Source organism: Bos grunniens, chromosome 3, assembly GCF_055505025.1.
Source record: "Bos grunniens cultivar Pamir isolate PY7600 chromosome 3, Bosgru_T2T1.0, whole genome shotgun sequence".
NCBI classification, from domain to species: domain Eukaryota; kingdom Metazoa; phylum Chordata; class Mammalia; order Artiodactyla; family Bovidae; genus Bos; species Bos grunniens.
This window is the reverse complement of record NC_141167.1, coordinates 80,236,384-80,247,720: the sequence shown is the minus strand read 5'-3', so window position 1 is coordinate 80,247,720 and position 11,337 is coordinate 80,236,384.

Here is an 11,337-nt window from a genome sequence, read left to right as displayed (position 1 = left end):
ATGCTAGAGACCCGGATTTGATCCCTGGGTTGGGAAGATCCCCTGAAGGAGGGCATGGCAACCCACTTAAGTATTCTTGCCTGGAGAATCCCCAGAGAAGCCTGGTGGACTACATTTCATGGGGTTCACAAAGAGTCGGACACAACTGAGCGAATATATATATTCGCTAAGTATATATATATATATATATATATATTACAATTAAGAGACTTTTCATCATTTTCAAAATATACTCATTTATCTCATTTATATTACTGTTAGATGATAGAATCACCTCTGAAATTTCTTTTTTTAATTAATTTTAGTGCAGTATAGTTGCTTTACAATGTCTTAGCTTCTACTGCATATCAAAATGAATCAGCTATATATATATATATATACATATATCCACTCCCTTTCAGATTCTCCTCTCAATTTGAACACCACAGATCATTAAGTAGAGTTTCCTGTGCTATACAATATGTTTCTATCAATCTTCTATTTTATACACTGTATCAATAATGTATATGTGCCAATCACAATCTCCTAATTCCTCCCACCCCACACCCTTCCCCGCTTGGTATCCATACATTTGTACCCTATATCTGTGTTTCTAGTTCTGCTTTGCAGACAGGGTCATCTACACCATTTTTCTATATTACACATATATGCATTAATATATGATACTTGCTCTTCTCTTTCTGACTTCACTCTGTATGACACTGTCTAGGTCCATCCATATCTTTACAAATGACCCAATTTCGTTTCTTGTTATGACTGTGTAATACTCCATTGTATATATGCATCACATCTTTTCTATCCATTCCTTCATTGATAGATATTCAGGTTGTTTCCATGCCCTGGCTACCGTAAATAGTACTGTTGTGAACACTGGGCTGCATGTGTCATGTTGAATGATGATTTTCTCAGGGTATATGACCAGTAGTGGGTTTGCTGGGTCATAGGATAGTTCTATTTTTAGTTTTTAAAGGAAACTCTGTACTGATTTCCTTAGTGGCTGAACTAATTCACATTCCCACCAACAGTGTAGGAGGATTCCTTTATTTTTCACACCCTCTCCAGCATTTATTTGTAGATTTTTTGATGATGGCCATTCTAACTGGTATGAGGTAGTACCTCATTTGCATTTCTCTAGTAATTAGTGATGTTGAGCATCTTTTCATCTGTTTGATGGTCATCTGTACATCTTTGAAGAAATGTCTATGTAGGTTTTCCACTCATTTTTAAAATAATTATTTATGTATGTAGTTTTCATTTATTTTTGGCTACACTGGTTCATTTCTGGGCATGAGCTTTCTCTAGTTGCAACAAGTGGGTGCTACTCTCTAGCTGTGGTGTGCAGGCTTCTCGGTGCAGTTGCTTCTCTTGTTGCAGAGCACAGGCTCTAGAGCACGTGGGCTCAGTAGTTGTGGTACAAGGGGGCTCCAGCAGCATGTGGAATCTTCCTGGACCAGGGATCAAACACATGTCCCCTACACTGGCATTGGCAGGTGGATTCTTAACCACTGGACCACCAGGGAAATCCCCTGCCCATTTTCTGATTGGGTTGTTTGGAATATTTTGGGGATAAATCCTTCATCAGTTGCTTCATTTGCAAATATCCCATTCTGAGGGTTGTCTTTTTGTCTTATTCATGATTACCTTTGCTGTGCAGACACTTTTAAATTTAACTGGGTCTCATGTGTTTATTTTTGTTTTTATTTTCACTGCTGTAGGAGGTGGGTCAAAAAAGATTTTGCTGTGATTTATGTCAAAGATTATTCTGTATCTTTTAGTTTTATAACTGGCTAGGCATAATAAAAGCTAATAAATTGAGATTTCATAAACCAAGTATTATCTATTTCTCATAACATTGCTAAGCTATGCTATGCTAAGTCGCTTCAGTTGTGTCCGACTCTGTGCGACCCCATAGACGGCATCCCACCAGGCTCCCCCATCCCTGGGATCCTCCAGGCAAGAATACTGGAGTGGGTTGCCATTTCTTTCTCCAATGCATAAAAGTGAAAAGTGAAAGTCCCATGACATTACTTTGATATTATTCACTAATAAGGTAACTAATTCAAATGGTTGCCTACTTTGCTATATTCTCTTTTCTCTATTCTAAATACTTAGATTTGATCTATTTTTTAAAAATATTCATTTAGTGAAAATTTAGTGAAAATACAGTACCATAATAAAGATGGTAAAGTACCAACGAGGAAGAATCCATAAAACATTTCCCCTCAGCCTTTCCTTATACCTCACTGAAAAAAAATACTTCTGTGATTCTGGTGGTTGGTGGTGGTTTAGTTGCTAAGTCGTGTCTGACTCTTGTGATCCCATGGACTGCAGCCTGCCAGCCTCCTCTGTCCATGGGGATTCTCTAGGCAAGAATACTGGAGTGGGTTGCCAGTTCCTTCTGTGATTCTATGGTTAGGCAAACTAAAAGAATGTATTTTACCATAATAGAATAGGGAGGTTTGCTTATGCAAAAGGAAGGAGTTAAGCTATGATTCTCAATTCTGGTTTCACTCAAGAGTCACAAGGGAGAGCTTTTTACATACTTCAGAGCATGAGTCACATCTACAGTGATACAAATTTAATTGTTTTGTGGTAGAGTTAGGTTGTTAAAATACACACTTCACGTATGTATTTTCTGTATCTTGTGGGGAATCTAATGTCCTGCCACAGTTGTGCAAACTGATTAAAGGTAGAGTCTGTGCATGGTGATCTCTCCTAGTATTTCTACTTTATTTCCAATCTGGGGAAAAAAAAAAAAAGTAGTGTTTTTCTTTCTCTTTATTGACTGCTTCCCAAAGCAGGAAAGAAATGGTAGTGTTATGCCATATATTGGGGGGCATATCTCAGACAACTGTCTAAAATTAGTTCTGTTTTATTTTTCTAAACTAAAATACCTCTCTGCCAATTAGATTACCATGACTAAGCAAACTGGTTTCTTGCTGTACTGTAGTCTAGTTTAATGAAATTCTATAAGTTATATATGGCTAACATCTCCATAAGTAACATTATACTCTTTGCCATAATTTTATATATATATAGATTTCTCCCATTTAGATGGGATGAAATTATACATTCTGCATTATACAGTTAAAATCCTTTCACACAAAATGAAGAGTCAGTTTTTCCCAATCTGTATATCTGAATAAGAAATACTAATTGATGCCTTTTCTTTCAGGAGTCCGGAGAGGTTGAGATCATTAAAATGAAACATGTTTAGTTTTCCAAAATTTGGTTTATTTATGTGTGCATACAGATTATATGGGTTTCCCAGGTGGCACCAGTGGTACAGAATCCACCTGCCAGTGCTGGAGATATAAGAGATGCAGCTTTGAGCCCTGAGTCAGGAAGATCCCCTGGAGAAGGGCATGGCAACCCTTATTCTTGCCTGAAGAATCCCATGGACAAAGGAGCCTGGTGGGCTAGAGTCCATGGAGTCCCACAGACTTGGACATGACAGAAGCAACTTAGAACACATGTACAAATAAACCAGGAAATAGGGGAAAGAGTAGAGACTCAACTTGAAGAAACTTCGATAGATGACAACACAGTTGAGAACCAAATCTGGTCCCAATCTAACACATTACAGCATTAAGAAAATAACAGGATCAAGTTTGCCTATGAGATATAAACTTGAGAAGAATCACATCAGAAAATCCTGTCAAATTTTATACTGGAATCATGACAATGAATAATTTACCAAGATAATGAGGTTACTCCTTAATATCTTTTGTTATCCCTTCAATATACTTTCTATATTGTTTTATATCCAACTAATTATAGAAGAGAGCTGAAAAAGCTTTCTCTTTCTCTTTAAGGAATTGCTAATCAGATAACTTCTAATGAGACCCTTCCCTGAGCACCCCGTATAAGTAGGGTCCTCAATCTTATTCTGTATAACTAGTGATTATTGTTTACTTCACAACAGTTGTTGGTAAGTATACACTTATTTATTCATTTTCCTTGCTTAGTACCTTTTTCTTCACTAGAAAACCAGCTCTTTAGAGCTGAGAAGAAAAGTCCTTTGATTTACCAATGTGCCTAACAGTCTACTTGGATTTAGAGATGTTCAATAAAATGTCTTGAATGGGTTATCAATCAGTCACCTCAACATATATTCCCTCTATATCCCCCAAACATTAGAGTAGTATGAAACAGTTTTAACACTGCAATAATGGAAAAATGTAATAAAAATGCCTAAGAATATGCATATACTAATAAAAAGAAAAAAATGAGAATTGAGAGCCATTAAGCCATTATCAGAATGGCATGCAAAATACTTATTTCTTTTATTACCATGTTATTATTCTACTGACCAGAAGAGTTAAAAATGATTTTTGAATTCATTTAACTGACTTATGAGTAACAGCTCACAAGTAAATTTAATCTGCTTTGGTACTCCTGCCAAAATTGGGGGAAAGTTTTAGCACTAGAAGCTTAAAAAAAATGCTACCAAAAGAACAGGAACTGAAAAATAAGTTCTTTAAAATGCAGAAGTAACCAGACTAAAGAAAGACATCAATACCCCTCCAAATGAAGCATTGAATCATTGAAAAAATAAGAAATTAAAGAAGGTCCTAGCAGGATAATTGAAAGTTCTTTATAAAATTTGACCCATAACTACAAACCTAATGCATTTCATCAAGTCCAGAAATGGGGGAAGAAAATTTACAAAAGATAATAGAATACAAACAGATAAAACACTAACACTCAAAATGTTATGATTATCATGAAAATAAGAGATCACCTGCCTGGAGAATTCCATGGATAGAGGAGTCTGGCAGGTTACAGCCCATTGGGTTGGAAAGAGTTGGACATGACAGAGCAACGAATACTTCCACTATATTGATTCCACCCTGCGCCACAGTCGTTGTAAGACTTATGTATTAGCTCCTTTGTAACTTAACAACAACTATGAGATAGATACTATTATCAATAATATGTTAAAAATAAGAAAGCTAAGGCACAAAGAGAGAAATTAATTTGCCTAAGTTCTCACATGAAGTAATTACAGAACCAAAGTTAAATCTGGGTAATGCCAATCTCTTTCCAGTTGAATTGGTGTTAAAAATATATTCCAATCAGCTCTTCAGCTTAAGATCTGATAGAAGGATATGGATTAAAATGCAGCAAAAATTCAGGGAATTGATTTTTCTAGAGAACATACTTTTCAAGTTTACAGTGAGTTTTCAGATGTAACAAAAATATACAGTGTTCTAGCAAATAAAACATTGATAATTTGGATTTTATTAAAATTAAAGAACTTCTATACTATGAGAGACACTATTAAGGGAATAAAAAAGAAAAGCTATAGACAGAAAATATTTGCAAAACACTTATAAAATAGAGGGTTCTATCTAAAATAGACAAAGAAACTTTAAACTTCAATAAAAAAAATCCAATCAAAAATGAACAAAAGATCTTAACAGCTATATCACCAAATAAGATATACAATCGGAGAAGGCAATGGCACCCCACTCCAGTACTCTTGCTTGGAGAATCCCATGGACGGAGGAGCCTGGTAGGCTGCAGTCCATGGGGTCGCTAGGAGTCAGACACGACTGACGCGACTTCACTTTGACTTTTTACTTTCATGCATTGGAGAAGGAAATGGCAACCCACTCCAGTGTTCTTGCCTGGAGAATCCCAGGGACAGGGGAACCTGGTGGGCTGCCGTCTATGGAGTCGCACAGAGTCGGACACAACTGACGCGACTTAGCAGCAGCAGCAGTAAGATATACAAATTACATAGAAGCTTATAAAAACTACACATAATTTATAATTAGGAATTGTAAAATAAAACAATAATCAGAAATTGTAAAGTAAAACAATAATGCTTATCAATTACAAAGGATACACCAAATACAAAATAATGATAAAACAGATGGAGCAACGGGAACTCTTATTTATTACTGGTGGGAAAGCACAATGATATAGTCACTTTAGGGTACACTTTAGGAATTACTAGAAAAACTAACTATATTTTTACCATAAAATCCAGCAATTGAGGTAATAACTGTTTTGAAAGTGCATGGCTACACAAAACCTGCATGTAAATGTTTATAGAACCTATAAACTGTCAACAACTGAAAGTAAGTGGGGGCTTCCCGGGTGGCTCAGTGGTAAAGGATTCCCCCCATCAATGCAGCAGACACAGGAGACACCCGTTCAATCCCTGGATCAGGAAGATCCCCTGGAGTAGGAAAAGGCAACCTTTCCCAGTATTCTCACCTGGAAAATCCCATGTACAGAGAAGCCTGGCAGTCTGCAGTCCATGGGGTTATAGAGTTGGGTGTGACTGAGCAACCGAGCACGCAGGAGCAAAAGCAAGGAAGATATTTTTCAGTAGGTGAATAAATAGACAAACTGCAATACAAACATAGAATGGAATATTATTCAATAATAAAAAGAAATGAACTCTAAATCTAGAAAGAGACATGTGGAAACTAAAATGTATATTGCTAAACTAAAGAAGCCAGTCTGAAAAAGCTTTATGCTGGATAATTTCAATTATTTTATGAACTTCAATTTGCATGATGGGAAACACAACATTATAGAGACCAAAAAATCAGTGGTTGCTAGTGGTTTAGGGCAAAACTAGCTAATCATGGCGCTAGTGGTAAAGATCTCTCCTGCCAATGCAGGAGACATAAGAGATGTGAGTTCAGTCCCTGGGTCAGGAAGATCCCCTGGAGGAGGTCATGGCAACCCACTCCAGTACTTTTGCCTGGAGAATCCCATGGACAGAGGAGCCTGGCAGGCTACACTCCATAGGGTCACAGAGTCAGACACTAATGAAGCGACTGAGCACATTGAACACCAGGATCAAAATAGCGCCCTTCTCCAAACATATCCCAAATCTCTTTCTTGCTTTCCGCCATAGCATTTATAAATACATATTTTATTTATTTAATATTGTGTAATGGCATCCTACTCCAGTAATCTTGCCTGGAGAATCCCATGGATGGAGGAGCCTGGTAGGCTACAGTCCATGGGGTCGCTAAGAGTCGGACACGACTGATCAACTTCACTTTCACTTTTCACGTTCATGCATTGGAGAAGGAAATGGCAACCCACTCCAGTCTTCTTGCCTGGAGAATCCCATGGACGGAGAAGCCTGGTAGGCTGCAGTCCATGGGGTCGCACAGAGTCAGACACGACTGAAGCGACTTAGTAGTAGTAGTAGTAGTAGTATATATCTCTTTCACTAGAAAGCAAGCTCTATGAAAACAGAACAGTTTTGTTCCCTATAACAGTACTTAGAATAGAGCCCAGCTTGTGTTAATCATTTCATAAATACATATTGAGTGAATGAATAAAAGTATTTTTGCCTTACATATGAAAGCATTTCCATTCTAAATTCATGTTTATTGCTTTACAGAGCATCCTGTACCATTATTATGGAAATTTATCTAAATTTAATTAATGTTAAATAATAGGTTTTGACAAAAAAAGACTGTAAATACTAATTTTATTCATAAATTTCTTGTATATATAAAACATTAAATTTGAGAGAATTAATTTTCTAATGCAAATTTAATTTACATGAATTTTAAGGAAATAAGAACACTTCAATTGTAGCATACAAAAATTATTTGAATAGGTAAAACCACATTCTCTAAGTATCCTAAATTAGCTTTCATTCATGGCTTACCACAATCAAAATCATAATATTCATTAGATTAAAGGGTTCCTCCTTTGCTCTGAGGTTTTTTTTTGGCCATGAAGAAAATAATAAGATTATTATTATTACTTATTAGTTTTCATAATTTATATACTTTAAAAACTTTAATATATTCATGCAAATATATTTAATTGCCCTGGGCAGCAGATTACACTTCAATTAACTTCTCTTATTCTAGACCTTTTAGTTTAGTTCACAGGTAGACTAGATGAATGGGTATGTAGAAGTCACTGGTTACACTCAGTTAATTTATAATATAATATAAATGAGCCTTAGGTTGCATTTTAATCTGGTTCCCTAAAAACCTGACCGAAGTACCAAACTACACAGTAGAGCTGCCTCTCAATGTCCCATATCTCAAATGCATTATGTCCTAAACTGAACTCACTACTTTTGTTTCCTCACACCACTTCAACTCTGCCCTCCTCTGTTATTTCCACATAACAACTCAGACTAGAAACTTAAAATCACAGCCAATTCTTTCCTTCATCATCTTTGAAGACAAATAATACTGTTTTTAGCTATGAATATTGTTTTAAACTATTCCTACTCTCTGCCTCATCTGCCACTGAACCAGACCTCAGTTTTTGCCAGGACAATTGCAGGAACCACCTAACTCATTTTCCTACAATCTATCCTTCACACTGCCTTAAGATGGATTTTTCCAAAACACATGTCTCAGCAAGCCATTCCCCTGCCTAAAAATCTTAAAATAGTTCCTGATTGCATACTAGCAATTCAAAATACATGGTATGCCAGATAAATCCATCACAATTTTAGTCTAGATAATCTTTTTACATGACTATTGTCTGCTTCTGTATGTTCACATCTTCACACAGAATTCTCTGTCTTAAGCATATTTCCTTTGCATTGAATATCTTTACTTTCTTATCATGCTTAGGATCCTTTTCAATCAGCATAAATATAATTTCTTAAATACCTCCTCCAATTCTCCCAGAATTATTTCAATCTCTTTGCTCCTGTGGTAATCTTATATGTATCTTTACTTTAGATTTCATTAAACTACATTGTAACTGAGTCAATGCATCTGTTCTGCTGCTGCTGCTGCTAAGTCGCTTCAGTCATGTCTGACTCTGTGCGACGCCATAGACGGCAGCCCACCAGGCTCCCCCGTCCCTGGGATTCTCAAGGCAAGAACACTGGAGTGGGTTGCCATTTCCTTCTCCAATGCATGAAAGTGAAAAGTGAGTGAAGTCGCTCAGTCGTGTCCGACTCTTAGCGACCCCATGGACTGCAGCCTTCCAGGCTCCTCCATCCATGGGATTTTCCAAGCAAGAGTACTGGAGTGGGGTGCCATTGCATCTGTTCTACTAGGCCAAAAATGGCAGTTTATCTTTGTTTTCCCTATATCTAGTACAGTACCTGGTACACACATACTATGTAGTAAATATTTCATTTTGATTATTATACTTATAATCTAGAATTTTATTGATATTTTACAATATTTTCTTTTTATTGTTTTCTATTTGCTGAGACATTGCCATTGCACCTTCCTTTACTTCTTTAGACATGATTTTCTTAACTGCTTCACAACTATTTAGACTATGATCGTTGAAATCTTTATTAAATCTGACATCTGGTCCCTCTCAAAGACAATTTGTACTTTCTACCATTTTTCTTGGGTTTGGATCCTCCTTTCTTCTATTTTTCTTGTATCAAAAATGTTTTTGTAGAAAACTGGGCAATTTATACCATATGTTGTAGATTCTTATATCACTCCCTGCTCCCCCATCTAAGGGCTTGTCAGTGTTTCCTTGTTGCTTTGTGTAATGCCTACCTCAAGTATTTCAGAGAAGGCAATGGCACCCCACTCCAGTACTCTTGCCTGGAAAATCCCATGGATGGAGGGTACTGGTGGGCTGCAGTCTATGGGGTCGCTAGGAGATGGACACAACTGAGCGACTTCACTTTCACTTTTCACTTTCATGCATTGGAGAAGGAAATGGCAACCCACTCCAGTGTTCTTGCCTGGAGAATCCCATGGACAGAGGAGCCTGGTGGGCTGCCATTCTGCTTGTAGTCTGACAGCATTCTCCAGAGTGTACAGCCTTGGACATGCACACAATCATGTGAAATTTATTTGATTTTCTTAAATAATCTCCCTATTTTCTGTATTCTCTTAAAATCTGAGGAATTTAAGTAATAATTTTAACAAATTATGATTGCTTTTCTGGGGAAATTGGTCACAAAGCTGTTTATGGTATCTTTTCAGGAGCATATTTTCTATATTTTATAAACTTATAACAAAATCTCCGAGTATTTTAATAACAAAAATGCACTTTTGTTTTAATTTTCTAGAAAACTGACTTGTAGCAAACTTACAGAACCAATAAGAATTAACATATAAAAGTATTTTAACTGTTGAGATAATAGAGTAAATCCTACTGAATACTAAATATTTAATTTGCTACATGATTTTCAGATTTGAGTATTTGCTCTGTTTTGGAATTACTAATTAAGTAGGTAGCTTTTCCTTCAAAATACCGAAATGACAATAGGATGGACATTAGGTAATTGAAGATGAGAGATGCATCTTATACGTATTTAATACTGTCTTGGTGTTATAGAAATGTACAACTGCTATGTATTATCAATGAATGAAAATGATAAGTGAAACAATATCTAACATTATTTTTGGATTTAACAGCTCACAGTTTGGCAAGGATCCAATATATAGTCTTTGAAATAAAAATGGAGTAATAGAACAGGTTCAGATGCAGGAGGATAGAACAGTTTATAGAAAGACATATTTGAGAATTAAATTCTGTGAACAAGTATAAAATCAAGTTTGGTCAAATATAATAGAGAAATAAGACCAGTATCTAGAACCAGTAGATTGTTGGAAATAAATTATCACATTATTGTGTCTAGTGTAGAAACCCAAATTCACAAATAATCAATATGGCTAAGATCAAATAAAACCACATGGTTATTAGCAAGGCATTGAAAAGCTGAGGCCTTGAATTAGTTACGTAACTGCCTTTATTTAAGAACAGCTGCCCCGAAAGACCAATGCCTCCATTCCCATCAATCATCTCTCAAACTATATCATAAGTGTACTATGTCCCAGTCAACAGACAAGACCCTCATCTTGTACATATTTTTGTACAGCCCATGAAGAGTAGCTTAGTTTATTTTATATAATAGTGTTCCCCAAAGTATATTCCATGGGACACTAGTCACATTATTTAGTAGTTGCAAAAGGCTTATTTTTTAAAAATAAGTTTGATAAACATCATGTTATAGCTTATCTTGAAGAAATTAAAAAATCTGATACAAGTTCCACAATACAAGGATACTATTTTGTGTTTTAATAAATACCTTACATACTCTTTTGATTACAGTGCTCTTTTTATATAGTAAACATTAAGGATATCTCCTGTGCATACTTCATAAAACTCTGTTGAATATACTGAATACTCAATATATGTTTGGACATTACTTTCAATGACTAAAAAATATTTTTGAATGTCTTCATTGTATGAATCATTGTACAGGGTACTTAATGTATAATGAAAGGCAAATAAACTTGAATAATATTCTATTATTGCATAAATATAATAACTTCATATATCCTTATATAGAGTGAAATTTAAATATTTTATTTTAAATTTATTTATTTTAATTGGAGGCTA